This window comes from Hyperolius riggenbachi, chromosome 1 (genome assembly GCF_040937935.1).
Source record: "Hyperolius riggenbachi isolate aHypRig1 chromosome 1, aHypRig1.pri, whole genome shotgun sequence".
NCBI lineage: Eukaryota > Metazoa > Chordata > Amphibia > Anura > Hyperoliidae > Hyperolius > Hyperolius riggenbachi.
Window position 1 is genome coordinate 73,402,167 of NC_090646.1, and position 27,645 is coordinate 73,429,811.

Consider the following 27,645-nt stretch of genomic DNA (forward strand, 5'->3'; position numbering starts at 1 on the left):
CCCAGCAGCGACACACAATGACTGGGGGGGACCCTGGCTAGCGTGGCTGGAGAGCGAACTACTGCAGAACCCGAACAGTGGCGAACAATGTTCGCCCAACACTATCGGGGACTCAATCTCTTAGCCCCCTCAACACCCTGGAACTAGTCTGAAGTATAACAGAATGGTAACACAGATTCCTAATCTTGGGTGTGAGGTCCTTCATCATCAACACCCTGGAACTAGTCTGAAGTATAACAGAATGGTAACACAGATTCCTAATCTTGGGTGTGAGGTCCTTGATCATCAACACCCTGGAACTAGTCTGAAGTATAACAGAATGGTAACATAGATTCTGACAAAAGGTCTGAGTGCTTCCACGTAGTGATCGCAACGGCAGACAACCAGAGAATGACCAGCACCCAATATACAGTATATAGTAAAGCGCTCACCAGCGCCTCCCCTAAGTGCTGGACCAATGGGAACTATTTGAATCGTCAGCTGACCGGCTTGGTCAGCTGACTCCCTTCTGGCTGTCATAAAAGTTCTGCCTCTCAGCGCGCGCGCGCGCGCTTCCTTCTGCACCTGTGTGGACTATCAGTCCCAGCCACACCAGACATGTGTTGTATAGCACCGGCCGCACTGGACGCGGAACCAGCCGCACCGCTATCAGGGCATGCGGCGGTTTCTCCGCGTTCAGCCATACTAGCATGCGGCGGTTTCTCCGCGTTCAGCCATACTAGCAGACGTAGGCCTATGCGTGCAAACCGTGGACGCGGAATCAGCCGCCTTGTTCTGAGCACATGCGGCGGCTTTTCCGCGTTTTCTCACAGTACCCCACCCCCCCACCCCCCCCTGAGGAGTGGACTCCGGACAGCTCCTACCCGGTTTCTCAGGATGTAGGGTGTGAAATTCCTTCTTTAATTCATCCGCATGCATGCGGCAATCAGGTACCCATGTTCTTTCCTCAATGCCATAACCCTTCCAGTGAACCAGATACTGTACTGAGTTCTGTACAATGCTTGAGTCTAAAATCTTTTCCACTTCATACTCAGGTTGGTCATCCACCATCACAGGGGGAGGAGGAGTGGAATCTACATGCACTGCTGGCTTAAGCAGGGATACATGGAACGATCTCACACCACACATGCTGGCAGGAAGATCAATGGCATAAGTAACATTGTTGATTTTCCTGGTTACTGGGAAAGGACCCACAAATCTGGGTCCTAGCTTGGGTGAAGGCTGTTTTAGAGCCAGATGACGAGTGGACACCCAGACCAAGTCTCCTGGCCGGAACTTCCACTCTATGGAATGTTTCTTGTCAGCTTGTCCTTTCTGACTCTGAAAAGCCTTCTCTAGATTCTTTTTCACAATTCCCCAAATGTTTTAAATGACTTTTGCCAAGCCTCCAGAGCTGGAAACGGAGTAGAAGCTACTGGCAATGGGGAAAACCTGGGCAACCTTCCCGTTACCACCTGGAATGGAGAGAATCCAGAAGAGCTTTTCAAATTATTGTGTGCAAATTCTGCAAACGGCAAGAACTTGACCCAATCAGTCTGTGCATCCGCAACATAACACCTTAGAAACTGTTCCAGAGATTGATTAATTCTCTTGGTCTGACCATTGGTCTGTGGGTGGTAGCCCGATGAAAACGAAAGTTCCATGCCCAACTGATGACAGAATGCCCTCCAAAATTTAGAAACAAATTGGACTCCCCGATCTGACACTATATTTTCCGGAATGCCATGTAGCCAGAAGATATGCAGGATGAAGAGATCGGCCAACTCCTGGGCCGAGGGGAGTCCTTTCAGGGGCACGAAATGGGTCATTTTACTGAATCGGTCGACTACCACCCAAATGACCGACATGCCCTCAGACTTCGGGAGTTCACCCACAAAATCCATGGACAAATGGGTCCATGGTTCTATCGGGGTGGGTAAAGGCTGCAATGTTCCCACAGGTGCCTGACGGGAGGATTTACTTCTTGCACATACTGCACATTCTCTCACATACTTCTTGCAGTCAGTTGCCAATGAAGGCCACCATGCACACCTAGCAACAAGGTCCTGTGTTCTGGTGGCAAAAGCATGTCCAGCATTTTTGTGGGAGTGGAACATCTGCAATATCTGGAGGCGGAATGGCAACGGTACAAACATGACCCCCTCAGGCTTTCCCTCAGGGACATCCTGCTGGAATGGACTTAACGTTTCAGTCCAGTTCCTCCAGGTCTCTGTGGCTGCCAGCACCACTTTCTGTGGGAGAATAGTCTCTGGGTCTGAGGGCTGTGCTGTCTCTGGCTCAAAACATCTGGATAAAGCATCTGCTTTAATGTTTTTACTACCCGGGGTATACGTAATTATAAATCTGAATCTTGAGAAAAACAGTGACCACCGAGCCTGTCGGGGACTAGTGTTGGGCGAACATCTAGATGTTCGGGCCGAACAGGCCGAACATGGCCGCGATGTTCGGGTGTTCGACCCGAACTCCGAACATAATGGAAGTCAATGGGGACCCGAACTTTTGTGCTTTGTAAAGCCTCCTTACATGCTACATACCCCAAATTTACAGGGTATGTGCACCTTGGGAGTGGGTACAAGAGGAAAAAAAATTTAGCAAAAAGAGCTTATAGTTTTTGAGAAAATCGATTTTAAAGTTTCAAAGGGAAAACTGTCTTTTAAATGCGGGAAATGTCTGTTTTCTTTGCACAGGTAACATGCTTTTTGTCGGCATGCAGTCATAAATGTAATACATATAAGAGGTTCCAGGAAAAGGGACCGGTAATGCTAACCCAGCAGCAGCACACGTGATGGAACAGGAGGAGGGTGGCGCAGGAGGAGAAGGCCACGCTTTGAGACACAACAACCCAGGCCTTGCATGAGGACAAGAAGCGTGCGGATAGCATGCTTTGTACCACCATGCAGTCATAAATGTAATAAAGATAAGAGGTTCCATAAACAGGGACCGGCAACGCTAACCCAGCAGCAGCAGCAGCAGCAGCACACGTGATGGAACAGGAGGAGGCGCAGGAGGAGAAGGCCACGCTTTGTGAGACACAACAACCCAGGCCTTGCATGAGGACAAAAAGCGTGCGGATAGCATGCTTTGTACCGCCATGCAGCCATAAATGTAATAAAGATAAGAGGTTCCATAAACAGGGACCGGCAACGGTAACCCAGCAGCAGCAGCAGCAGCAGCACACGTGATGGAACAGGAGGAGGCGCAGGAGGAGAAGGCCACGCTTTGTGAGACACAACAACCCAGGCCTTGCATGAGGACAAAAAGCGTGCGGATAGCATGCTTTGTACCGCCATGCAGTCATAAATGTAATAAAGATAAGAGGTTCCATAAACAGGGACCGGCAACGGTAACCCAGCAGCAGCAGCAGCAGCACACGTGATGGAACAGGAGGAGGCGCAGGAGGAGAAGGCCACGCTTTGTGAGACACAACAACCCAGGCCTTGCATGAGGACAAAAAGCGTGCGGATAGCATGCTTTGTACCGCCATGCAGTCATAAATGTAATAAAGATAAGAGGTTCCATACACAGGGACCGGCAACGCTAACCCAGCAGCAGCAGCAGCAGCAGCACACGTGATGGAACAGGAGGAGGCGCAGGAGGAGAAGGCCACGCTTTGTGAGACTCAACAACCCAGGCCTTGCATGAGGACAAAAAGCGTGCGGATATAGCAGCAATGCTTTTTGCCGCCATGCAGTCATAAATGTAATACAGATGAGAGGTTCAATAAACAGGGACCGGAAACGCTAAACCATCCCAGATGTTCATCGGTCATGTTACTTGGTTGGGGTCCTGGAGTGTTGCGTAGTCATAGCGAGTGTTGCTGGGTTAGCATTTCCGGATGAGGTACAGCTTTGAGATGCGTTGGAGGAGAAGGAGTCAGAGAGGTAGGTGCTGCTGTTGTTATCCAGTGGGAGGGACGGCGGTGCAGCTGTTTGCGGCGTGGGCAACACCCGCGCCGTAGCAGGTGAGGAATCGCTGCCAGGCTCCACAAGGTTCACCCAGTGCGCGGTAAGGGAGATGTATCGACCCTGGCCGAACGCACTCGTCCAGGTGTCAGTGGTGAGGTGAACCTTGCAGGCAACGGCATTCTTCAAGCTACGGGTTATTTAGCTGACCACGTGCTCATGCAACTCAGGCACTGCAGAGCGCGCAAAGTGGTAGCGGCTGGGAACCACGTAACGTGGGATGGCCACTGACATCATGCCCTTGAAGCTGTTTGTCTCCACCACTCGATATGGCAGCATTTCGCAGGCCAGAAGCTTGGCTATGCTGGCTGGCTGTTACTGCCACGGCCCGGGGGTCATTTGCTGGCAATTTCCTCTTGCGCTCAAACATCTCAGAGACAGACAACTCAACCGTAGGGCTGCACACCGAAGGGCTGTTGGTTGTTGTGTTTGATGAACACTGGGAGACCTCAAGAGCACTAGTCCGGAAAGTGACAGTGTCAGCATCGTCTGATGTTTGTGAATGTTGTGAACCACGCAATGGCTGGGCTACTGCTGCTGCTGAGGCGGGTCTGGTGGTGAGTCTGGTGAACCCAAGGGAGGCAGTGTTGCTGGTGGTACCCTGTCCTGCCGCGTTTGTCCACAGAGTGGGATGTTTGGATAGAATGTGGCGGCTCATGCTGGTGGTGGAGAGGTTGTTAATACTTTTCCCCCTGCTCAGGCGGGTCTTGCACACCTTGCAAATCGCCATGGTAACATCCTCAGTGCAGTCTTCAAAGAAAGCCCAGACTTTAACTGGCTGAGGACTCGGACCTCGTGCGTGACGTGCTGGTGCTGCTTAACCCACTGCTGGACGCTTGAGAGGTCATCCAAGTAATTATCTGGTCCTGTTCTTTTGGATCTGTGAGGGTTGTTGTCCTGGACAACATGGGCGGTATTGAGTGGGTTTTCTTGGGTGCTCCCCTGTGGCCTGTACGTGAACCGTCAGGGGAAACACTTCTTCCCTTGCCCCTCCCTCTTTCACCGGATTTCTTCCTCATTTCACTTATCCTTAAAGTACACGCTGACTGGCAGCAGTACAGTGGCAGTACAGAAATGCTATACAGTGGTGGGTGAGCGGTGTACCACTATTGTCAACAGCGACACAGAGCACAATGCTATACAGTGGCGGGTGAGCGGTGTACTACTGTTCCCAGCAGACACAGAGTGGAAGTAAACACAATGCTATATAGTGTGGCTGAGCCGTGTACACAGAGTGGCATTAAACACAATGCTATATGGTCTGCTATATAGTCACCCCGAACAGGGTGATGTTCTGCAGAACCCGAACAGTGGCAAACACTGTTCGCCCAACACTACTGGGAGGGAACGCAGATTTTAGTACCTAAACACACGATACAACATGTTTTCCGGGGTCGGACTCTGAGGCACATACAGATGGTCCCGATCATCATCCTCATCATACAACTCTTCTCCTGAGTCTGACCCACCCACCACCTCTGCCACCCCAACATCCCCAAACACAGACCCCTCATCGTCCTCAACATTAACTTGGGATGCTGGCCTGAGCCAGACCTCCTCCTCCACATCAGGCCCCATCATCTCCTCAATGGCAGCCCTCATTAATCGCTCTGGCGACGGACCGATGGACACAACGTTCTCCTCCGGGGAGGGCTGCTGCTGACCACTGGCTCACAGCGGAGGTCTCTGGGGAACTCATGTTGAGCTCATATAGTGGTTGACGGTGAGTGGAGTATTACTGATCCCAGCAATATACACACTGACTGGCAGAGTACGCAATTATATAGTGTGGCTGAGCGGTGTACACAGAGTGGCAGTAAACACAATGCTATATAGTCTGGCTGAGCGAGCGGTGTACTACTGTTCCCAGCAGAATCAGAGTGGCAGTAAACAATGGTATATAGTCTGGCTGAGCAGTGTACACAGAGTGTCAGTAAACAATGCTATATAGTCTGGCTGAGCCGTGTACACAGAGTGTCAGTAAACAATGCAATATAGTCTGGCTGAGCGGTGTACACAGAGTGTCAGTAATCAATGGTATATAGTCTGGCTGAGCGGTGTACACAGAGTGTCAGTAAACAATGGTATATAGTCTGGCTGAGCGGTGTACACAGAGTGTCAGTAAACAATGGTATATAGTCTGGCTGAGCGGTGTACACAGAGTGTCAGTAATCAATGGTATATAGTCTGGCTGAGCGGTGTACACAGAGTGTCAGTAAACAATGGTATATAGACTGGCTGAGCGGTGTACACAGAGTGTCAGTAATCAATGGTATATAGTCTGGCTGAGCGGTGTACACAGAGTGTCAGTAAACAATGGTATATAGTCTGGCTGAGCGATGTACACAGAGTGTCAGTAATCAATGGTATATAGTCTGGCTGAGCGGTGTACACAGAGTGTCAGTAAACAATGGTATATAGTCTGGCTGAGCGGTGTACACAGAGTGTCAGTAAACAATGGTATATAGTCTGGCTGAGCGGTGTACACAGAGTGGCAGTAAACACAATGCTATATAGTCTGGCTGAGCGAGCGGTGTACTACTGTTCCCAGCAGAATCAGAGTGGCAGTAAACAATGGTATATAGTCTGGCTGAGCGGTGTACACAGAGTGTCAGTAAACAATGGTATATAGTCTGGCTGAGCGGTGTACACAGAGTGGCAGTAAACAATGGTATATAGTCTGGCTGAGCGGTGTACACAGAGTGTCAGTAATCAATGGTATATAGTCTGGCTGAGCGGTGTACACAGAGTGGCAGTAAACACAATGCTATATATAGCGTGGCTGAGCGAGGTGCACAGTGGCAGTACACACAATGCTATATAGTCAGGCTAAGCCGTGTACACAGAGTGTCAGAAAACACAATGCTATATATAGCGTGGCTGAGCGAGGTGCACAGTGGCAGTACACACAATGCTATATAGTCAGGCTAAGCCGTGTACACAGAGTGTCAGAAAACACAATGCTATATATAGCGTGGCTGAGCGAGGTACACAGTGGCAGTACACACAATGCTATATAGTCTGGCTGAGCCGTGTACACAGAGTGGCAGTAAACACAATGCTATATATAGCGTGGCTGAGCGAGGTGCACAGTGGCAGTACACACAATGCTATATAGTCAGGCTAAGCCGTGTACACAGAGTGTCAGAAAACACAATGCTATATATAGCGTGGCTGAGCGAGGTACACAGTGGCAGTACACACAATGCTATATAGTCTGGCTAAGCCGTGTACACAGAGTGTCAGAAAACACAATGCTATATATAGCGTGGCTGAGCGAGGTACACAGTGGCAGTACACACAATGCTATATAGTCTGGCTGAGCCGTGTACACAGAGTGGCAGTAAACACAATGCTATATATAGCGTGGCTGAGCGAGGTGCACAGTGGCAGTACACACAATGCTATATAGTCAGGCTAAGCCGTGTACACAGAGTGTCAGAAAACACAATGCTATATATAGCGTGGCTGAGCGAGGTGCACAGTGGCAGTACACACAATGCTATATAGCCAGGCTAAGCCGTGTACACAGAGTGTCAGAAAACACAATGCTATATATAGCGTGGCTGAGCGAGGTACACAGTGGCAGTAAACAATGCTATATATATAGTGTGGCTGAGCGAGCGGTGTACTACTATTCCCAGCAGCGACACACAATGACTGGGGGGGACCCTGGCTAGCGTGGCTGGAGAGCGAACTACTGCAGAACCCGAACAGTGGCGAACAATGTTCGCCCAACACTATCGGGGACTCAATCTCTTAGCCCCCTCGATGTATTCCAAATTTTTGTGATCAGTGTAAACTGTAATCGTATGTTCCGCTCCTTCTAACCAATGACGCCATTCTTCAAAGGCCAACTTAATGGCTAAGAGCTCCCTGTTGCCTATATCGTAGTTTTTCTCTGTGGGTGAAAATCTACGGGAGAAATAGGCACACAGGTGTAACCTTCCCTGCAACCCAGAACGCTGAGACAGCACAGCCCCTACCCCAACCTCTGAGGCATCTACCTCCACAATAAAGGGATAGGAGATGTCGACGTGTCTCAAAATGGGGGCAGTACAAAACAATTCCTTCAGGGTGGAGAAAGCAGCAAGGGCTTCAGGGGACCAGTCGTTAGTATCTGCCCCTTTCTTTGTGAGGCTGGTGAGGAGTGTGATGACTGTGGAGTACCCCTTTATGAACCTTCTATAGTAGTTAGCGAACCCTAAGAATCTCTGGAGAGCCTTCAGTCCCACCGGCTGAGGCCACTCCAGAACAGCAGAGACTTTGGCAGGGTCCATAGAAAGGCCCGAGGTTGAAATTATGTACCCCAGAAAGGCGACAGATGTTACCTCAAAAATGCATTTCTACAACTTGGCATATAACATGTTTTGTCTTAGCTTGCGCAATACAAACCTGACATGATCCCTATGCTCTGAGAGGTTGGCTGAGAAGATTAGTATATCATTCAGATATACCAGGACAAATTTGCCTAAAACTTCTCTGAACACCTCATTAATGAGTTCCTGAAAGACGGCCGGGGCTTTACACAACCCGAAGGGCATCACCAGGTTCTGTAGCGATCGGTGTAACAGAGAGGGTCTGATTATTGGTGATCTGCAGTATCACCAAAAATACAGATATATAGCTGATTATTGATGATCTGCAGTATCACCGATAATCAGATATAATGCTAACCTCTGGACACCTGAGGTATGAGTGTTTGGTGCAACAGTAATACTTTGAGGACAATACCTGGAGTACAGGTACAAGGCAGTAAGGAATACTGCACAAGAGAACAAGTACCTTCCAGTAGCCTGAGAATCTCCCTGTAAGGAAACGCAGAAAGGCCGCCGTCTCTCGAGGTGAGGCGGCTGTTTCCGCGTCCAGCATGGCGTCACAACGCGGAAAAAACGCCGCATGCCGCATAGGCAGTGCGGCGGAATCCGCATTGGTAACGGCGGAATCCGCATTGGTAACAGCGGAATCCGCATCAGAGGCGGCCCCCGCATTAGATACATTGCATGACAGTACTGGTGTGGCTGGGACTGATAGTCCACCAAGATTCAGACTTACACGCGTGCGAGCACAGAGGCAGAGTTTAAATAGCAGTTAGAAGGGAGTCGGCTGACCAGCTGGGTCAGCTGACAAATTCCACTGCTCTCATTGGACCAGCAATTAGGGAGATCCTGGAAAGGTCATAGAGTATATATACTGCTGGTTGTTCACTTGCTCTTTGTCTGGCGTGCGATCACACATGTGGGAGCACCCAGATCCGTAGTCAGATCCGCAAGTGTGCCGGGCCCGGGACCAGCTGGAGCTGTAATCCTACACTTAGCTAGATTCTGTTGATAGCTAAAGTACTAGTTTGATTGTGATTATCTGTTATGACTTTTGCCTGCCTTGACTATCCTCCTGAACTCTGATCTTGTACCTCGATATTTCTGATACTCTGTTGCCGAACCCCGGCTCGTTCCTTGACTCTGCTTCTGCCTCCTGATTTTGTACCCCGATATATCTGATACCCCGTTGCTGAACCCTGCCTGTACTTTGACTCCGCCTTTGCCTCCTGATCTTGTACTTTATCTGTCCGTGTGTGTACGACCTGGCTTGTCCGACCTCGAGAACCGACCTTACTGTTAGAGGCGGTTCCTCGCTCTGTTAGTAACCCTTCCTCCTGAAGGTTACTTCCAGTCTGTCCTTCCTACTGTCAGTCTGACTCCTCCCGTCTTGGAGAGCTCAGGTCTGCGGAAGGAATCTGTGCAGTACTCCTTGCTGCACCGAGGCCTAGTCCTCTAAGTGTTACTGTTACACCTAACACTACACTCTACTCAGGCGAACAGAGGTTAGTTTGTATATCGGATTATCGGTGAGACTGCAGATCACTTATAATCTGGTATATATCTGTACTTCCGGTGATACTGCAGATCACCGGTAATCAGATACTCTCTGCGCCCACCGATCGTTACACTCCCGAAGGGAGGAGTCAGGCTGGGAGTAGGAAGGGCCAGAGCATGAGTGACACCAAGGAGGATGTCACTAACTGATCTGTGAACTATCTCCTAAATGGGGAGATAGCTCTCGAGGTCGGGCAAGCCAGGTCGGCAACACACGGACAGATAAAGTACACAGACAGAAGGCTGATTCAGTAATCCTAAGGAACGCAGGGTTTGGCAACAGAGAATCAGATATAGCGAGGTACCAAGTCAGTGATCAGAAGAGTAGTCAGGAAAGCAGAAAGTCATAACAGATAATAAACAATGCCTACAACCACAGAACTGGGCAAGCACCATCAACCACACAATAATACAATACAGTACTAAGTTGTGAGTGTGCAGAAAGGAACTCAAAAGTATATACAGAAGCTAAACAAGAAAAGTAGTTCCCTCAAAAACCGCACCACTCATCAATAAATAGTAAATTCATCATGTTTATTCAAAAATATACATAAAATTAATTAAAAACAATTGGAAGCCATGCACCACAGGAGTAAAGTATAAATAGTGATATACATATAATATATGGGTGCTAATCAATAACACTGTCCATAAAACACAATGATACTGGTAAGGTGCAATAGTCAATAGGTAAAAAACTACTGATAAATTGAATCAACGCACAAAGCAAGGCAGTCTGACCAACCAGGTGATAAATCGAAAATGATTGTGCAAAGAAAAGCCCACAGAGGGGTCAAGGAAGGAATATAAAGTGCAGGGTGCAGAAGCAGGAACAGCGTCACCGAGCTGAACAAGGGTGTGCAAAGAAGCATAAAAAAGTGTTGAGTGCAAAGAAGACAGCGTGCCCGCTGACCAGTGAACTAAGCTTACCAGAAAGGTATCAATAGGACAGATGAAGCATGGCATCCAGGGACGTGCCTGGATGCCATGCTTCATCTGTCCTATTGATACCTTTCTGGTAAGCTTAGTTCACTGGTCAGCGGGCACGCTGTCTTTTTTGCACTCAACACTTTTTTATGCTTCTTTGCACACCCTTGTTCAGCTCGGTGACGCTGTTCCTGCTTCTGCACCCTGCACTTTATATTCCTTCCTTGACCCCTCTGTGGGCTTTTCTTTGCACAATCATTTTCGATTTATCACGTGGTTGGTCAGACTGCCTTGCTTTGTGCGTTCATTCAATTTATCAGTAGTTTTTTACCTATTGACTATTGCACCTTACCAGTATCATTGTGTTTTATGGACAGTGTTATTGATTAGCACCCATATATTATATGTATATTACTTATTTATACTTTACTCCTGTGGTGCATGGCTTCCAATTGTTTTTAATTGATTTTATGTATATTTTTGAATAAAGATGATGAATTTACTATTTATTGATGAGTGGTGCGGTTTTTGAGGGAACTACTTTTCTTGTTTAGCTTCTGAATAAACAATGCCTAGTCTTGGGTGTGAGCTCCGTGATCATCAACACCCTGGAACTAGTCTGATATATAACAGAATGGTAACACAAATCCCTAATCTTGGGTGTGAGGTCCTTGATCATCAACACCCTGGAACTAGTCTGAAGTATAACAGAATGGTAACACAGATTCCTAATCTTGGGTGTGAGGTCCTTGATCATCAACACCCTGGAACTAGTCTGAAGTATAACAGAATGGTAACACAGATTCTGACAATAGGTCTGAGTGCTTCCACGTAGTGATCGCAACGGCAGACAACCAGAGAATGACCAGCACCCAATATATATAGTAAAGCGCTCACCAGTGCCTCCCCTTAGTGCTGGACCAATGGGAACTGTCAGGGCATGCGGCGGTTTCTCCGCGTTCAGCCATACTAGCAGACGTAGGCCTGCGCGTGCAAACCGCCGCGTTGGACGCGGAATCAGCTGCCTTGTTCTGAGCACATGCGGCGGCTTTTCCGCGTTTTCTCACAGGAACCCTGCCATTAACAGTGTAAGAATGGCTGCAGTTTACCATTTCCCAGTGAAATTTGATTTTGGCTCCGCCCACTTTTTGTAACCTGGACACACAGTCACTCAATGACCAAGTTTGTGAGCTTTGGGGTCCTTGGCATTAATAATTTGTATTTTCCCATGAAATGAAACAAATCTGCTTCACTGTTTGTGGCTCTGTCCCCTTTTCTGAATTTAAACCCCAGTGACCCAATTACCAACTGTACCAGGTTTGAGGCTTGTGCCATTAACAGTGCAAGAATGGCAGCAATTTTAATATTCTCCTTGAAAAGCGACATGATTTTTGATTGGCATTTTTAGGCTCCACCTCTTTCCTGAATATTAATCCCAGTCACCCAGTAACCAGCTGTGCAAAGTTTGAGAACCCTGTCATTAACAGTGAAGAAAGGCTGCAGTTTACAATTTCCCGGAAAAATCTGTTTTTAACTCCACCCACTTTTTGTAACCAGGACACACAGTCACTCAATGACCAAGTTTGTGAGCTTTTGGGTTCCTGGCATCAAAATTGTGCAAATGGAAGCAGTTTATCCAGCAAAGAAATCTGGCTGTTTTTGGCTCCGCCCCTTTACTGAATTTGAACCCCAGTCACTTGAAGTGAACCTCCGGACTAAAAATCTACTCAGCAGAACTGAAAAGGCTTGGTATTTCTTTAACAGTTTCACAACATCAGAACTTTGTTTTTCTTACCAAAGCATCATTTTTAGCTGCATTTTAAGCTAAGCTCCACCCATCAAAGAAAACTGCCTGGGTTTTTTTCCCTGCTGCTGTGCAAAGCATGATGGGATTTCATATGTTCTTATTCACGTTGCCTAGCAACTGGGAGGGGTGATCAGCACACAGGACAGTTGGAACTGTGTCTCATGCTACCTGTCACCTCCTTTCAACCAAAAAGATGGCTGCCCTCATGAAATCAAACATTTGCCTGTTCTTTTAAAACAGGGTGGGTAAGAGATTATATTACCTATCTATTTTAATTAACATAAGTAATGTAACTTAATGACAGTATGTTTGTTTAGGCTGAAGTTCCTCTTTAACGACTGACTGTAGCAGGTTTGAGGCCTCTGCCATTAACAGTGTAAGAATGCCTGCAGTTTCAATATTCCCCCTGAAAATCAATAGGTGAATTTTGATTGGCTCTTGTAGGCTCCACCTACTTTTCCGAATATTAATCCTAGTCACCCAGTGACCAACTTTGTCAAGTTTGAGAACCCTGCCATTAACAGTGTAAGAATAGCTGCAGTTTATATTTTCCCATGTAAAAAGTTAGTTGTTTTTGGCTCCGCCCACTATTTCTAACCTTGACATACAGTCACTCAATGACCAAGTTTATGAGCTGTGGGGTCTTTTGCATCAATAAGTTGCATTTTACCATTGAAATTAAACAAATCTGATTGGCTGTTTTTGGCCCGCCCCCTTCAGAATTTAAACCCCAGTCTCCCGGGGACTGACTGTACCAGATTTAAGGCCTCTGCCATTAAGAGCAGATGCGGAGCTAGGGGGGGTCGGGGTAGGACAGGTACCCCGGGGCGCCGGGTCCCCGAGGGCGCCCAGCTGAGCTGCAGTTTTTTTTTGGGGGGGGGGGAGGGGAGCAGCGCATAGAAGGGGGAGAGCTGTGAGAAGCGGTGGAGAAGGGGGGCCATCTCCCCCCTCCTTCTCTCACCTTAGGTGCTCTCCCTCCCTCGCTGTCCCCTTCATAACTAATGTCCGGGTGGCTGGCAGCGGCGGGCGGGACTTACCTCCGTCTCGCTCCAGCGCCGGAAGTTCGGGTCCTGCAGCCGCTGCTCTGGTCTGGACTAGACCAGAGAGTAGTGGCAGATCCATCCGGCGCTGTGACGAGACGCAGATAAGTCCCGCCCACCGCTGCCAGCCACCCGGACGGACATTAGTTGTGTAGGGGACAGCGAGGGAGGGAGAGCACCTAAGGTGAGAGTAGGAGGGGGGAGATGGCCCCCCTTCTCCACCGCTGCTCACAGCTCTCCCTCTTCTATGCGCTGCTCCCCTCCCAAAAAATATACATATACTGGGGACATATACCCCCTGCCTACATATACTGGGGACATATACCCCCTGCCTACATATACTGGGGACATATATCCCCTGACTACATATACTGGGCGCATATATACCCTCTGACTACATATACTGGGCGCATATACCCCTGACTACATATACTGGGGACATATACCCCCTGCCTACATATACTGGGGACATATACCCCCTGCCTACATATACTGGGGACATATACCCCCTGCCTACATATACTGGGGACATATACCCCCTGCCTACATATACTGGGCACATATACCCCCTGACTACATATACTGGGCGCATATATACCCTCTGACTACATATACTGGGCGCATATACCCCCTGACTACATATACTGGGCACATATACCCCCTGGCTACATATACTGGGGACATATACCCCCTGCCTACATATACTGGGGACATATACCCCCTGACTACATATACTGGGCGCATATATACCCTCTGACTACATATACTGGGCGCATATACCCCCTGGCTACATATACTGGGGACATATACCCCCTGCCTACATATACCGGGGACATATACCCCCTGCCTACATATACCGGGGACATATACCCCCTGCCTACATATACTGGGGACATATACCCCCTGCCTACATATACTGGGGACATATACCCCCTGCCTACATATACTGGGGACATATACCCCCTGCCTACATATACCCCCTGACTACATATACTGGGCGCATATATACCCTCTGACTACATATACTGGGCGCATATACCCCCTGACTACATATACTGGGCACATATACCCCCTGGCTACAAATACTTCGGACATATACCCCCTGCCTACATTTACTGGGGACATATACCCCCTGCCTACATATACTGGGGACATATACCCCCTGCCTACATATACTGGGGACATATACCCCTGCCTACATATACTGGGCACATATACCCCCTGACTACATATACTGGGTTTCATATATACCCTCTGACTACATATACTGGGTGCATATACCCCCTGACTACATATACTGGGCACATATACCCCCTGGCTACATATACTGGGGATATATACCCCCTGCCTACATATACTGGGGACATATACCCACTGCCTACATATACTGGTGACATATACCCCCTGCCTACATATACTGGGGACATATAACCCCTGCCTAAATATACTGGGGACATATACCCCCTGGCTACATATACTGGGCGCATATACCCCCTGGCTACATATACTGGGCGCATATACCCCCTGGCTACATATACTGGGGACATATACCCCCTGCCTACATGTACTGGGGACATATACCCCCTGCCTACATATACTGGGGACATATACCCCCTGCCTACATATACTGGGGACATATACACCCTGCCTACATATACTAGGCACATATACCCCCTGACTACACATACTGGACACATATACACCTGGCTACATATACTGGGCACATATACACCTGGCTACATATACTGGTCACATATACCCCTGGCTACCTGTTCTGTGGACATCTCTACCCCTGGCTACCTGTTCTGGGGACATCTATACCGCTGGCCACCTATTCTGGGGACATCTATACTGCTGGCCACCTACCTGGGGCTACCTATTTTTGGGGAACCACTGCTGTCGGATTGAGTGTATTTTGGGGAACTGCTGCCAGGTGAGAGGTGTCTACCATATTAAGGGGGCATTCTGCCTATTTATGTGAAATGCTGTCTATTTATGTGCCTCATGACTGCTGAATTTGTCTTGTTGGGGGCTTCATGATTTGTAGGGGGCCTCAAGATCGCTGAATTTGTCTTGTTGGGGGCCTCAAGATCATTGAATTTGTCTTGTTGGGGGCCTCATGATTTGTAGGGGGCCTCAAGATCGCTGAATTTGTCTTGTTGGGGGCCTTAAGATCGTTGAATTTGTCTTGTTGGGGGCCTCATGATTTGTTGGGGGCCTCAAGATCGCTGAATTTGTCTTGTTGGGGGCCTCATGATTGCTGAATTTGTCTTGTTGGGGGCCTCATGATTGCTAAATTTGTCTTGTTGGAGGCCTCATGATTGCTAAGTTGGTCATGTTGGGGGCCTCATGATTGCTGAATTTGTCTTGGAACATGCTGGAAGGTACATACTGAGGGAGGGTGGGTGAGCGTGAGCCTGATAACTTCCTGTACATTGGCTCCACCCATACCCACGCCCACATTTATTATATAGTCACGCCCCTCTTTTGGCACGGCAGCCTTCCCCTTAGGGGGCGCATTAATAGTCTTTGTTCCCGGGCTCTGAAAGCCCTAGCTACGCCTCTGATTAAGAGTGCATGAATGGCAGCAATGCAAATATTCCCCTTCAAATTAAACCGGTGAATTTTGATTGGCTGCTGTAGGCTCCACCCATTTTACTGAATATTAGTCCCAGTCACCCAGTGACCAACTGTGTCAAGTTTGAGAACCCTGCCAATAACAGAATGGCTGAAATCAATCTAACAAATCTGATTGGCTGTTTTTGTCTCCACCCGTTTAGTGAATTTGGACCCCAGTCACCCAATGACTGACTGTATCAGGTTTGAGGCCTCTGTCATTAACAGTGTAAGAATGGTAGCAATGTAAATATTCCCCTTGAAAATCAACAGGTGAATTTTGATTGGCTGTTGTAGGCTCCACCCACTTTCTGAATATTCATCCCAGTCACCCCGTGGCCAATTGTGTAAAGTTTGGGAACCCTGCCATGTAAAAAATTTAATTGTTGGCACCGCCCACATTTTCTAGCCTTGACATACAGTCACTCAATTATCAAGTTTATCAGCTTTGGGGTCCTTGGTATCAATACTTTGTATATTCCCATTGAAAAATAAACAAATCTGGCTGTTTGTGGCTCCGCCCCTTTTCTGAGTTTGAACCCTAGTCACCCAGTGACCAACTGTACCAGGTTTGAGGCATCTGCTATTAACAGTATAAGAGAATGGTAGCTGCTTAAATATTCCTTTTAAAAATCAATAGGTGAATTTTGATTGGCTGTTGTAAGCTTCACCCACTTTCCTGAATATTAATCCCAGTCACCCAGTGACCACATTTGTAAAGTTTGAGAACCCTGCCATTAACAGTGTAAGAATGGCTGCAGTTTATATTTTCCCAGTGAAATTAGTTTTTGGCTCCGCCCACTTTTTGTAAACTTGACACACAGTCAAGTTTGCGAGCTTTCAGGTTCCTGGCATCAAAAATGTGTGAATGGAAGCAGTTTATCCACCAAGTAAATCTGATTGGCTGTTTGTGGCCCCACCCTTTTAGTGAATTTGAACCCCAGTCACCCAATGACCGACTGTAGCAAGTCTGAAGCCTTTGCCATTAACAGTGTAAGAATAGCAGCAGTTTAAATATTCCCCTTGAAAATGAATAGGTGAATTTTTATTGGCTGTTGTAGGCTCCATCCACTTTCTTGAATCTTAATCGCATTCACCCAGTGACCAAGTGTGCCAAGTTTGAGAACCCTGCGATTAACAGTCTAATAATGGCTGCAGTTTACATTTTCCCATTTAAAATGAATGGCTGAAATTTGATTGGCTGTTTTATGCTCCACCCACTTTTCCTGAATTTGTAACCTCGGTCACCAAGTGACCAACTGTGCCAAGTGTGGGGACTCTGGCTTGATTACTGTGAGAATGGCAGCCTTTTACATTTTTTCCATTGACATGAATGGGTGAAATCTGATTTGCTGTTTGTAGCTCCGCCCACGTGTGCAGGGGGGCCACGAGACCCCCAGAACATATCATCCCAGGTAGTAAGGGATCTGTATACCAAGTTTCGTTCAAATCGGTCAAGCCATTTTCGAGTGATCACGGCACATACTGTACATACACACACATACAGTGGGTTGCAAAAGTATTCGGCCCCCTTGAAGTTTTTCACATTTTGTCAATATTACTGCCACAAACATGAATCAATTTTATTGGAATTCCAACACAAAGTGGTGTACACATGAGAAGTGGAACGAAAATCATACATGATTCCAAACATTTTTTACAAATAAATAACTGCAAAGTGGTGTGTGCATAATTATTTGGCCCCCTTTGATCTGAGTGCAGTCAGTTGCCTATAGACATTGCCTGATGAGTACTAATGACTAAATAGAGTGCACCTGTGTGTAATCTAATGTCAGTGCCAATGTTGAGAAATTTAAAGCAGGCTTAGGCTACAAAAAGATTTCCAAAGCCTTGAACATCCCACGGAGCACTGTTCAAGCGATCATTCAGAAATGGAAGGAGTATGGCACAACTGTAAACCTACCAAGACAAGGCCATCCATCTAAACCAGTGGTTCCCAACCTTTTATGAGGTATCGCCCCTTAGTAGAAGACGACTCACCCCTGTCACCCCCCTTCTCTTAGTACGGTATACCCTTACGCCAGGTGGTTATGCCAGTGGAGGGGGTACCGCTGTGACCTTGCCAGCTAAAAATAGCCAGTGACTCAACTACTTCGCGCCAATTCCCTTACCGATGTAATGTCAGCTATTGCAGCCCCGCACGTTGTGCAGCCCCGCATGCGCAGTAGGAGCCTGCGTCCCATTAAATTGTGCAGCCACGTAAAACATCCTAAATATCTCCGCTTCCGCACCACGTACACTCCCGAAATTTTCAGGGGAGGGAGGGGACCCCCAGATCTAGCTCTGTGCCGAATTGCAGCCCCCGAGCCCCGCTGGTTCCCGAGACTGATTGCAGCAAACCTATCTCGGGAACTAGCGGGGCTCGGGGGCTGCAATTCGACACAGAGCTAGATCTGGGGGTCCCCTCCCTCCCCTGAAAATTTCGGGAGTGTACGTGGTGCGGAAGCGGAGATATTTCAGGTAAATAATATCTAACTTCCCACTGAGCATGCGCGATACTCAGTGAGGAAGGCTGCTTCCGGGCTGCAATATCTAACATTACACCGGCGCGTGACCAACGAGCCCTGAGGAATTACGCAACTCTATCATGCACACTTGCATATTTTATACAGATCATATTTTTTGCCCATAATTTTCTTAAAAACGAGTGACACTGCGACACTTAAAGGGATTCTTAAGTCAAAAATAAAAAATGATTTTTACTCACCTGGGGCATCCCTCAGTCCCCTGAAGCTGTATGGTGCCCTCGCAGCCTCGCTCCGATCCTCCTGTCCCTGCCAGCGGCTACTTCCGGGTTCGTCGACAGGCTGGCAACGGGAGGGATTCTCCGTGTTCCCAGCCGCTATATCACCCACTATGCTGCTATAGCGTATAACATATATGCTATAGCAACATAGAGGGTGATATAGCGGCTGGGAACGCGGAGAATCACTCGCGTTCCCAGCCTGTCGGCGGCTGTCGCCGAACCTGGAATTTGCCGCCGGCGGGGACAGGAGGATCGGAGCGAGGCTGCGAGGGCACCATACAGCTTCAGGGGGCTGAGGGATGCCCCAGGTGAGTAAAAATCATTTTTTATTTTTGACTTAAGTATCCCTTTAAGATTCTACTCTACAGAAGAGTTAGTTTATTTTTTCTGCCTTTTCATACTGATCGCCCCCCTGTCACCCCCCACAAATTTACCGCCCCCCTTAGAACCCAAATCGCCCACCTGGGGGCGATTGCCCCCAGGTTGGGAACCACTGATCTAAACTCAGAGACCGAACAAGGAGAGCGCTGATCAGAAATGCAGTCAAGAGGCCCATGGTGACTCTGGACGAGCTGCAGAGATCTACAGCTCAGGTGGGAGACTCTGTCCATAGGACAACTATTAGTCATGCACTGTACAAAGTTGGCTTTTATGGAAGAGTGGCAAGAAGAAAGGCATTGTTAACAGAAAGTATAAGAAGTCCTGTTTGCAGTTTGCCACAAGCCATGTGGGGGACACAGCGACCATGTAGAAGAAGGTGCACTGGTCAGATGAGACCAAAATAGAACTTTTTGGCCAAAATGCAAAACGCTATGTGTGGTGGAAAACTAACACTGCACATCACTCTGAACACACCATCCCCACTGTCAAATATGGTGGGGGCAGCATCATGCTCTGGGGGTGCATCTCTTCAGCAGGGACAGGGAAGCTGGTCAGAGTTGATGGGAAGATGGATGGAGCCAAATACAGGGCAAACTTGGAAGAAAACCTCTTGGAGACTGCAAAAGACTTGAGACTGGGGCGGAGGTTCACCTTCCAGCAGGACAATAACCCTAAACATAAAGCCAAGGCAACAATGGAATGGTTTAAAACAAAACATATCTATGTGTTAGAATGGCCCAGTCAAAGTCCAGATCTAAATCCAATGGAGAATCTGTGGCAAGATCTGAAAACTGCTGTTCACAAACACTGTCCATCTAATCTGACTGAGCTGGAGCTGTTTTGCAAAGAAGAATGGGCAAGGGTTTCAGTTTCTAGATGTGCAAAGCTGGTAGAGACATACCCTAGAAGACTGGCAGCTGTAATTGCAGCAAAAAGTGGTTCTACAAAGTATTGACTCAGGGGGCTAATTAATCACGCACACCCCACTTTGCAGTTATTTATTTGTAAAAATGTTTGGAATCATGTATGATTTTTGATCCACTTCTCACATGTACACCACTTTGTATTGGTCTTTCACGTGGAATTCCAATAAAATTGATGCAGGTTTGTGGCAGTAATGTGACAAAATGTGGAAAACTTCAAGGGGGCCGAATACTTTTGCAACCCACTGTACATACATACATCCGATTTTATATATATAGATAGCACTGACATCTTCTGCAGCACGTTACAGAGTACATAGTCATGTCACTGACTGTCCTCAGAGAAGCTCACAATCTAATCCTGTCATAGTCTAATGTCCTACCATATTATTACTATGTATATATATAGCACTGACATCTCCTGCAGCACTGTACAGAGTACATAATCATGTCACTGACTGTTCTCAGAGGGGCTCACAATCTAACCCTACCATAGTCATAGTGTAATGCACTTTACAGAGTATATAGCCATGCCACTGACTTTCCTCAGAGGAGCTCACAATCTAATCCTACCATAGTCATAGTCTAATGTCCTACCATATTATTATGTATTTATATATCTTCTGCAGCACATTACGGAGTAGATAGTCATGTCACTGACTGTCCTCAGGGGAGCTCACAATCTAATCCTAGTGTAATGTCCTACTATATTATTGTTATATATTTATGTAGCGCTGACATGTTCTGCAGCACTTAACAGAGTACATACTCATGTCACATATTAATGTTAGGTGTTTAAAGGGGGAAGGTTATTGTTAGAGTGCAGAGAACTTTGGTAATATGAAGCTTCCAAAAACATATGTACATGAGAAAGTATGTTTTTATAAAGGGACACTGTGACGGGGGAAGGGGGCACAATTTTAGTGTTTGCCATAGGCGCTATGCTACCCAGATACGCCACTGCCTCCTCCATACTCAACATTTTAACATATAGTACATTGATTGCATCTTCACGATTGTCATTTGCACTGAACCACACTTTATTAATCATATGCTTTAAATTAGTAAAGGTATAGTGCCAGACTTTTTCCTTCTTTGGATTACCAGATGTGAGCAGTGATGGCAATGGCTAGTGTGTTTGTGTGCATTTGTGTCATCCTTCAAGCAGTGAAGAATTTGCTAGGACAATGTTATTCTCTTTTAGAAAATGAGGTTTGCCTGGCAGTCATGGTCACTGCAAGCTTCAGATGTGTCTGGGTCACACACTGGCCAGCTCCATGCAGCCAGTGGGGTCATACCAGGAGTCACAACATCGGAGGTCAGCACTAGCATGATCCATAAGCTGCCAGTCATTCCTTGAGCTGCTGCATTTGATTGGTCAAATACAAAAGCTGCATACAGGGTCGGGACAAGGTCCTCCAGCACCAGAGGCAGGGATTCCAAAGTGCGCCCCCCCCCCCCCCCCCCCCAAAGAAACTTGCGGCGCCATAGATGCCCATGTTAAAAGATAGAACTACCGGCCACTGCCAGTAATTCAGGTGCTAGGGGCACATGTATCGTTTGGACAGCATGGTAGCAGCAGTGGAGTTCTGCTAACATTTTTATTGGCGGGAACAGCACAATAGCAGCAGTGGAATCCCGCTACTCTGGAACATAACTCTGTAGTGACAGGGAAAGCGAAAAAAGCACCAATGGAATTTGCATACCCTAGGCAGGAGTAGCAACAATGGTAGCAGCAGGGACACTGGTTAACTGTGTCTGATACAGTGCTGGTCGTAATGGAAAAAGCTACGCTTACGGATCATTACGCGTAATTTTACGCTATTACGCATTACGAAATTACGCATAGCCCTTACGCAATTACGCGTAAGTATACCGTAATTGAGGTTATTACGTTATAGGCTTACGCGTAAAATCCTACTAGCAATTAATGCGTAAGGTCATGCTGCCAAGCGGAAAAGTTGACGCATGGATCAATGTTAGGTAGCTGCCGACTTTAAGGGTAATAGCAAAACCCCCTTAAGTGCTAAAAGCCTCAAATTTGGAGAATATATTAAGGAGATCAGAAGGAATAAGAGGAAAAAAATTTTTTTCAAAAAGACCTTATAGTTTTTGAGAAAATCGATGGTAAAGTTTCAAAGGAAAAATATATACATTTAAAAACCCGCCGACTTTAACGGTTAATAGCAAAGCCTGCTTAAAGTTTAGGAACACCAAATTCACAGGGTATATTAAGGGGATCAGTGGGAATAAGAGGAAAACAATTTTTTCAAAAAGACCTTATAGTTTTTGAGAAAATCGATTTTTAAGTTTCAAGGGCAAAAATGTCTTTTAAATGCGGAAAATGTCAGTTTTTTTTGCACAGGTAACAATAGTGTTTTATTTTCATAGATTCCCCCAAGTGGGAAGAGTTTTACTTACTTCGTTCTGAGTGTGGGAAATATAAAAAAAAAACGACGTGGGGTCCCCCCTCCCAGACCTCTTTAACCCCTTGTCCCCCATGCAGACTGGGATAGCCAGAATGCGGAGCACCGGCCACGTGGGGCTCCGCACCCTGACTATACCAGCCCGCATGGTCCATGGATTGGGGGGTCTCGGAAGGGGAGGGGCAGCCAAGCTTTCCCTTCCCCCTCCGAGCCCTTGTCCAATCCAAGGACAAGGGGCTCTTCTCCACCTCCGATGGGCGGTGGAGGCCGCGATTTCCTGGGGGGGGGGTTCATGGTGGCATCTGGGAGTCCCCTTTAAAAAGGGGTCCCCCAGATGCCCACCCCCCCCCTCCCAGGAGAAATGAGTATAGAGGTACTTGTACCCCTTACCCATTTCCTTTAAGAGTTAAAAGTAAATAAACACACAAACACATAGAAAAAGTATTTTAATTGAACAAAAAACATAACCACGAAAAAAGTCCTTTAATATTCTTAATTAACCATTAATACTTACCTGTCCCTTTAAAAGCCAGTTCCCACGCAATATCCTCGGAAATATACTAATCGTTACAATGTAACAAAGTTATTATAATGTAACAACTTTGTTACTTTGTAACACGACCGCACCCGACGTCACTCGCCGCTCACCCGCCGGCCGCCGCATACACGCTAAGTCCCCGCTGGCTCCCGCCGTCCACTCCGCCCACACCTGTCACCCATATACATGCTGGCACCCATGGGTGCCAGCATGTATATAGGTGACATGTGGGAGAGGCGGGGAGGGCAGCGGAGCCGGCGGGGAATTAGCGTCCCTTCACCCGACAGAGCTCTGAGCTATATAGCTCAGAGCTCTCTAAAGCATCTTTGTATTTGGGCTCCAAGGAGCCCCATTGGTCTTTAGCAGACCAATGGGGTTCCTTCTGATTTGAAGGAACCCCATTGGTCTGCTAAGGACCAATGGGGCTCCTTGGAGCCCAAATACAAAGATGCTTTAGAGATCTCTGAGCTATATAGCTCAGAGCTCTGTCGGGTGAAGGGACACTAAGTCCCCGCCGGCTCCGCTGCCCTCCCCGCCTCTCCCACATGTCACCTATATACATGCTGGCACCCATGGGTGCCAGCATGTATATGGGTGACAGGTGTGGGCGGAGTGGACGGCGGGAGCCGGCGGGGACTTAGCGTGTATGCGGCGGCCGGCGGGTGAGCGGCGAGTGACGTCGGGTGCGTGGTGTTACAAAGTAACAAAGTTGTTACATTGTAATAACTTTGTTACATTGTAACTGATTAGTATATTTCCGAGGATATTGCGTGGGAACTGGCTTTTAAAGGGACAGGTAAGTATTAATGGTTAATTAAGAATATTAAAGGACTTTTTTCGTGGTTATGTTTTTTGTTCAATTAAAATACTTTTTCTATGTGTTTGTGTGTTTATTTACTTTTAACTCTTAAAGGAAATGGGTAAGGGGTACAAGTACCTCTATACTCATTTCTCCTGGGAGGGGGGGTGGGCATCTGGGGGACCCCTTTTTAAAGGGGACTCCCAGATGCCACCATGAACCCCCCCCCCCCCCCCCCCCCCCCGGAATTCGCGGCCTCCACCTCCACCGCCCATCGGAGGTGGAGAAGAGCCCCTTGTCCTTGGATTGGACAAGGGCTCGGAGGGGGAGGGGAAAGCTTGGCTGCCCCTCCCCTTCTGAGACCCCCCAATCCATGGACCATGCGGGCTGGTATAGTCAGGGTGCGGAGCCCCACGCGGCCGGTGCTCCGCATTCTGGCTATCCCAGTCTGCATGGGGGACAAGGGGTTAAAGAGGTCTGGGAGGGGGGACCCCACGTCGTTTTTTTTAAATATTTCCCACACTCAGAACGAAGTAAGTAAAACTCTTCCCACTTGGGGGAATCTATGAAAATAAAACACTATTGTTACCTGTGCAAAAAAAAACTGACATTTTCCGCATTTAAAAGACATTTTTGCCCTTGAAACTTAAAAATCGATTTTCTCAAAAACTATAAGGTCTTTTTGAAAAAAAAATGTTTTCCTCTTATTCCCACTGATCCCCTTAATATACCCCGTGAATTTGGTGTTCCTAAACTTTAAGCAGGCTTTGCTATTAACCGTTAAAGTCGGCGGGTTTTTAAATGTATATATTTTTCCTTTGAAACTTTAACATCGATTTTCTCAAAAACTATAAGGTCTTTTTGAAAAAAAAAAATTTCCTCTTATTCCTTCTGATCTCCTTAATATATTCTTCAAATTTGAGGCTCTTAGCACTTAAGGGGGCTTTGCTATTAACCCTTAAAGTCGGCGGCTTTTTTATATTATACGGGAGCGTAATATTACGCGATTACGGCAGACTGTGTAATTTCAATGGGAGTTTACTGTCTTACGCGTAATTTGTTACGCGTAAAAACGTAACCCACGGTCTACGCGTAAATAATTACGCGTAATACCGTAACCTCACCTGTAACGCTTACGGTGCATTTGTAGTGAATTACGATGCGTAATTACGCTAAGGCGTAATTTCGGCCCAGCACTGGTCTGATAGTTGTGGTGTTGGTGTTAGGTGTAGATAGGCGGAAGGTTGGTGTTAATTGTAGGTAGGGGAGGGTTAGTGCTAGGTGTAGGTAGGCGGAGGGTTGGTGGTAGGTGTAGGTAGGCGGAGGGTTGGTGGTAGGTGTAGTTGGGGGAGGGTTAGTGTTTGGCATTGATGCTGAAGGGGACCAGGAGGACAATAAGACAGTTGATGGACTTCACGGGGCTGGAAGAATAAATCCTCTTCTACCCCTGGTGACAAGTACACTTTGAATGTATGTCAAAACACACACACTGTACACACACACACTGTACACACACACTGTACACACACGCTGTACACACATACACACACTCTACACACACACACTGTACACACACACACACTGTACACACACACACACACACACACTGTACACACACACACACACACACACACACTGTACACACACACACTGTACACACACACACTGTACACACACGCTGTACACACACGCTGTACACACACACACACTCTACACACACACACTCTACACACACACACACACACACACCTAATCAACTCCCACTGCCCTTACACATAATAAATGCCTGAGATGAGAGGGAGGAGCAAGTTACACTGAGGGCTCTACAGCGCAGGGCAGAGCCGTGCCGAAGCATAGGCCGGGGAGGCTCCAGCCTCGGGGCGCATCACTGTGCGAGCGCATTCTGCTCTCCCCGCTTGTGATAAACAGTGGCTGCGGCAGAGACACAACTGCAGGTTAACAAGTCCCGGCGCCCCCCTCCACAGAGTCCCCCGGGCCCCTGCGTCCCTGTACTATGCAGAGCAGCGCTATCATCAAACAGATGACAGGCGCCGCGGAGACTGTAGCATTGCTGTTGCTAGGCAACAGCAGGAAGCGGTGCCGGCTTCTTGCGTGTTGCCTGGGTCTAGGAGGAGTGGCCCCACTTGCTTGCCGTCCAAGACATCGTGGGACCCGGGAACTTCTGGAAGCCTGGCACTGCACATTGCTCAGCATCGGCAGTAGTGAGCAAGTGTCTTGTAGTCTGCAGCGGGATAGTAACCAGGAGACAGAAATCCCCAAGCAGCAACTATACTACAACCAAAGAAATAAAGACCCCTCCCAGAATCCGAAAAAGAGGCAAACGTGGCAAAAGGAAAACGCAACAAACAACAATAAAAGCTGATCCCAAACCCCAACCAAAACAAACCAAATGCATATTCAATCTGTCCGACCACCAATTATCCCATAGCGAAACTACTTTGCTGGAAAGAGGACTGTCATTCTGTCCCACCAATCAACCCAATATGTTTCAGATTTTTTCGGATCTTAACCACTTCTGTGCCAGGGGGTGGTTTTGCTGATCGGTGCTGCGTGGGCTCTCCAGCCCGCAGCACCGATCAGCTAGCAGCCAGGGCGATCAGACTTCCCCCCTTTTTTCCCCACTAGGGGGATGTCCTGCTGGGGGGGTCTGATCGCCGCCGGCTGCTTGCGCTTGCGGGGGGGCTCTCTTCAAAGCCCCCCTCCCCAGCACTTCCTGGCCTCCTTCCCCTTCCCTCCCTCTCTCTCCACTGTGAGCGGCGCAGGACGGAGTTCCGTCCTGCGCCGGATAGGATAGGCTTCAGCCTATCAGGTGCCGGCGGTCCCCGGCCAATCAGAGGCCGGGGATCGCCGATCTCCTCTACGGCGCTGCTGCGGCGCAGCGCCGTATATATGTAAACACCGGGGAAGATCTTCCCCGTGTGTTTACATTTACCCTGCGAGCCGCGATCGGCGGCTCGCAGGGTGTTCACGGAGACACGCTCCGTGAACTGACATGGAACGGTTTCCATGCAATCCACTTCAGGATTCAGGGGCGTAGTTAAGCGTACGCCGAATCCTGAAGTGGTTAATGCCTATATACATAAATTAACGCTAAAACGACATTTTGCCATAAAAAAACTATATCCTCCCACTTTCCATGAACATACTGCCCTGATCATAACCAATCATGAATCCACACCGACATGTACAATATCTACCCCTGAGATCAATACCGAACGTTACATTACCACCCAATTGAAGGGAAGATCCCGCTTCTACCCCACAGCATCCAAAGGCAACTTCATTGATACCTTCTACTCATTAGTACTGCAGGACCTACAAAACATTCACATGGACAGACCCTACCCCTCCCCCAATCTCACCCGTCAACAAAAGACAGCCATTAAAACACTACAGAATAATCATAATCTTATTATCAAGCTGGCTGACAAGGGGGGAGGGATTGTCATTCTTAACACCAAAGACTATCTGGAGGAAGCAGAACGCCTACTTGGCGATACCCATTACTATGAAATTCTTGATACAGATCCCACCCCAGAACTCAATACAAATCTCAAATCCT

The 27,645-nt window shown here is 47.7% G+C and overlaps 1 gene segment (V, D, J or C); it reads left to right on the top strand.

The window, feature by feature from the left end:
- LOC137563083 (Ig kappa chain V-III region MOPC 63-like) overlaps positions 1–27,645 on the top strand; it is a 662,489-nt gene that overhangs the window by 240,792 nt on the left and 394,052 nt on the right.